Here is a 5412-nt window from a genome sequence, read left to right on the forward strand (position 1 = left end):
CCGTGTTTTACAGATGATGTGGTATGCTTTGGATAATGAGCTGTTCCACGCCTTCTCCATACTTTTTTCTTGCCACCATTCTGGTAGAGGTTGATCTTGGTTTCATCTGTCCAAAGAATGTTTTTCCAGAACTGTGCTGGCTTTTTTAGATGTTCTTTAGCAAAGTCTAATCTAGCCTTTCTATTCTTGAGGCTTATGAGTGGCTTGCACCTTGCAGTGCACTCTCTGTATTTACTTTCATGCAGTCTTCTCTTTATGGTAGACTTGGATATCGATACGCCTACCCCCTGAAGAGTGTTGTTCACTTGGTTGGCTGTTGTGAAGGAGTTTCTGTTCACCATGGAAATGATTCTGTGATCATCCACCACTGTTGTCTTCCATGGAAGTCCAGGTCTTTTTGCGTTGCTGAGTTCACCAGTGCTTGCTTTCTTTCTCAGGATGTACCAAACTGTAGATTTTGCCACTCGTAATATTGTAGCAATTTCTTAGATGGGTTTTTTCTGTTTTCGCAGCTGAAGGATGGCTTCTTTCACCTGCATGGAGAGCTCCTTTGACCACATGTTGTCTGTTCACAGCAAAATCTTCCACATGCAAGCACCACACCTCAAATCAACTCCAGGCCTTTTATCTGCTTAATTGATAATGACATAACGACGGACTTGCCCACACCTGTCCATGAAATAGCCTTTGAGTCAATTGTCCAATTACTTTTTTTCCCCGTGACTTGGGAGCACTTCTGGGCTATAGGGAAAATAAAAATCCCTGCATCTCCCTACATCATCACACGGTGGCACCCATGATTCCCCAGCAGGGTTGTGAATCCAAACTCCATCTCCCATGATGCCCTGTGGGAATCTGGGGAACCTCTATGCTGCAGGGAGGACTCCATCTAGCGGCCTGGATGTGTCGGCCAGGATAAGCTGCCAGCTGTCCATCACAGTGTATATTGCTTTATTAGTAAATAATTGGTTCTAATTAAGAAAATGGTCAAAGCAAAAACCTGCAACCACTGTGGACCGTAATTTAGTACCCTTGAACTAGACATTCCACCGAACACTGCCTGCAATGAGAATCCAAGATATGCTGAGGTTCAGATTCACCCTCTTTGTTCACTTGTACCAGAGATAGAAGTGAGACTGCCCGCATGTATGGTTCTAGAAGACAATGCCTTCACTTAAAAGCTATGACAACTGGGAGTGGTCTTGAAATAAGCTGGGGAGCCAGTTTAAATGAAAGAGGCCCTACTTGTTTCACTATAATGTGTCGATAAAGCATGAAGCTAATTTCTGATGAGGAAACCTTCAAAGGAATGTTTCATGTAGTGTGGCAGACATCTTGCACAACTTCAAAGAAAGCAGGCCTTCTAAGACCCGCAAATCTCATTTCAATAACCCTGTGCCGTCTGTAAATTCTCTAACTAGAATACACACAAGTGAAGTATTCTGTGAGGTTAAGAGCAGCAGGGGAGGATAAACTCTAACAAGGTTTAAAGCCACAGAGGCATTGAAAAAGAGACATTTTATCACAGAGTTAAAAGGGATATTTCAAGAAAAGTCTGTTAATGGTAACACTCCATCAGTCTTGAAAATTGTCCACTGTGCACCAAAAGAACTTTTCTAAATCTATATTTACTCTTTCAGTCTGTTCCTTAACCTGAGGGTAGAAACTGAAAGTCAGATTAAAAATATATTAAATCCTATTGCAGAAAAAAAACAGCAGAAATCAGACACAAATTGAGAACCTCTTTCTGAAACTATGGAGGAAGGAAATCCCTGCAGCTTGAAAAACTTGATAAATACATCCACTAGTTCTTTAGCAGAAGGAAGTGTTTTAAGGGAATGAAATAAGAACTTTTCGAAATGGACCCTACAACTATATGAATGACAGTATAACTGTTGTAAAGAAAGCACAAAACGCACATAAAGGTTTGGGGTTTTCCGGCCCCGTATACTGTAGAAAGTGATGAACAATCAATTGCAGTTAATACAATAGTTTTCGTAACACCGTCCGCCATCATGGCGGATGGGGGAACATTTATGTAGCGGGACCGGAAATGGATGAGTGGGCTGATGGGAAGGAACCAAGATGGATGCTGGGATTGCTGAGGTCATCGGGGTGAGACAGAGGGAAGGCGGAAGTGGCATGTTGTTGTGCTGTGTTCAGGACAGTTCATGGCGGCGTTGCGTCTTTCTTTCTGTAGAAATAAAGAGAGAGAGGTTAGTACCCCGCCATTCCTGTCTGGCATATGTTGTCGCGTTACATTTTGGATCGTTCCGCGGCTCCCTAATCGCGCGTGCGTGACACTGTGTGAGAGAGCTTGATCTGTAATGAAGTCCATACTAAAAAACCTTCCAGGGCTTAGCTGCAGCAAGCAGATTTTGCAGAAGACAAACAAGATGACCTTAGAACATCAGAACAATCTAGACAAGAGCAGGCCATTCAGCTCAACAAAGCTTGCCAGTTCTATCTACTTAATTCTTCTGAAAAAGAGTGTTGTTTTGAAAGTCTCTAAAGTACTAATGTCTACTACACTACTTGGTAGCATATTTCACATATCTATGGTTATCTGTGTAAAGAAAAACTTCCTAATGTTTGTGCGAAATTTACCCTTAACAAGTTTCAAACAGCATCCCCATATCCTCATTTTAAAGTAACAGTCTCGATCCACTGTACTATTTCCCTTGATAAGTTTAAACACTTCAGTCATGTCACCTCTTTTTTCTCTTTTTGCTTAAACTGAAAAGACTCAGCTCTTTTAATCTTTCCTCATAACCCATCCCCTGTAGCCTGGAAAGCAGCATGGTCACATTTCTCTGGACTTTTTCCAGTGCTGCTATGTCCTTTTTGCACTCTGGAAACCATACTTGTACACAGTAGCACAGGTAAGGCCTCGAGAGTGATTTATGTTTGAGTGTGTAGTGGTTTATATAGAGTGGTGAATCCACTGTGACTCCCAAATACTTCTCATAAGGTGTACTTTTGATTTTCAGACCTCCCATTGTGTATCCAAACCTAAAATTAGTTCCTATGTGTGATACTTTACATTTATTTACAATAAACTTCATCTACACAAACCTGCCCAAGCCCGTATCTGTCCAAGTCCCTCTGTAATGATTCAACAGGTTCTAGATTATCTGCCAAAACACCTAGCCTGGTATCATCTGCAAACTTAAATAACCTGGTGTCATTTTGGCTTTAATATACACATCACAAGCCATGGCCTAGTCATTGATGTCTTAACTTATGTTCTTCCACTAAAAATATTATTAGAGTAACTCTAACTTCTGTTTTATACCCGTATGCCCAAACACATAATTTTCATGCTTCCATGTGAGTATTTCACTTGAAAATTTAAATAGAGCATAAATCTTACTAGAGCAAATTGGTGCTTTTTATCAATTTTAAGGGATTAAGCATCCGGGTTGTAGCTAGCAATCAGCCAGGTGGTATTATAATTTTAATGACTGTAGGGATGAGGATCAAACTTGAGTCAGAGATGCTTGGCTTTCCCATCTATAATACCAGGTTATTAGGAAATAATGAAAGTAATACAGCTGAAAAAAGTGCCCACTGAACTGGTCAAGCTTTTAGTCATTGTGCTATTGTGTTGATTCTTAAAAAGGAATCAATCAGTAATTGGTTGAAACCTAAGACCAGAGTTGTCATTCTTCAAAAGACAGTTTTATCAGAAATAATTCTTTAATTGCAGTGTCATAATTTTTGTCAGCTGGTAAGACTATCCTAGAAAAAAAATCTACAAGGGTAAAGTTTATCACAGCCATCAGTGTACCTGAAGGTGCTTACTTCAACTATGAATTTTTGAAACAGTTTATATTGAAGTAGTATTGGCACATAAGTTGAAAGACTTGTGCATCTGGAGACCAAACACATTTCTTCTTGGTTTTTATCACTATTAACATAACCAGTGAAATTACTGAATTGAAGTTCTTGATGAAATGGTGGTAGTAATTCATGAAACCTACAGACCTCTGTATTTGTTTCATACTCTCAAGGGATTTTCAATCAAGATCTGACAATACCTGAGTTTTGTCCATATCTGTCTCCACCCAAGAGTTTTTATATACCAAAAATAGAGTCTTTATAGGACTCACACTTTTGTGTTGCATACAGTTTATTCCATCAGGGTCTATTCAACACTTCTGTCACATGTTTGAATGTGTTCATCAATTCTGTTAGAAAATAATCAAAATGTCACTGATACAAACCAGAATGTATGTACCTAATATGTTACAAAAAGCAACATTATTGAAATTTTGTAAAAATGTAAGTGCATTGGCCAAACCATATTGCATTACTTTATATTCGTAATGGACAGTGGAGGTTTTAAATGCTGTCCTCCATTTGTCCACTTCTATGATTGGAATTATATTAAAAGTGCAGTGTAGAGCGAATTTCATGCATACTGTGGAATCTGTAAGTTGGTTAAAAAGTGAAGAAAGTTAGTGAAGATAGCTGTTTTTAACCATTATTTTAATTAACTCTCTACTGACTGTCATCCTTCTTCCCAAAAATGTGAACCCTTCTCCCATGGGACCGTAGGACAGCAGAATGAAATCATTTGCTAAATTTGCCTTGAAATTGAACTGAATTGACCATTTTATAATTTCCATTTAAAAATGAAACTTGGCGAGTGTGTAAATGTGCTCTGCAAAGGACCAATGCACTTGTGCAGTTATTTCGGGAGCTTTTGGATATAAGCATTAATAACTGTGTAAAGTAAAGGCCTGGGAAAGTGGGATGAAACCATTACAATTTTATACAGCTGAAGGAGATTTTTTAAATCAAAAATAAACTAGAACTGGGATTATGCAGTAATACTTTTTAAATTAACGTAGCTGTATGTTCCCTGTTGCTGTATTCAATGTGAAATAGCTGTCAAATAATTTAAATATTCTTAAAATAAAGGATTAAGATCCTGCATGATAAAAATGAATATGCTTTCTATATTCTTAATGTTCTTAAATTCTTTTAATGTTGAAATATTTGTAAGATGGAGGAAACTGGCTTTAGATAGTCTTAGAAATTTCTCAAAACAACATTGTTCAATTCTGAAGCTATATTGTACTATCCTGTATATAACCTTTAATCAATTAATAATAGGAACACAAACTTTTTAAAAATTATGTTTATTAGAGTCCATATACTTAGGTATCTTGCAACATTGTTAGATTTTGCAATCTAAGTAAAAATGTTTGATTTTCATCATATTTTTCTTGTGCTGCTGCAGCCATGATGTTGGGCAATGCCCTCAGCTGAAATCACCTTTGGTACAAAAAGAGCTACATCATCAGCTGGTGAAGTATAATTTGTCAGATTTATTTTGTAGCATTCTCTTCTTTCTGATTGCTCCGTTTTTTTATTCTTTTTTGACTTATTTTTCCACTTCTTTAC

Source organism: Erpetoichthys calabaricus, chromosome 7 (assembly GCF_900747795.2).
Source record: "Erpetoichthys calabaricus chromosome 7, fErpCal1.3, whole genome shotgun sequence".
Taxonomy (NCBI): domain Eukaryota; kingdom Metazoa; phylum Chordata; class Cladistia; order Polypteriformes; family Polypteridae; genus Erpetoichthys; species Erpetoichthys calabaricus.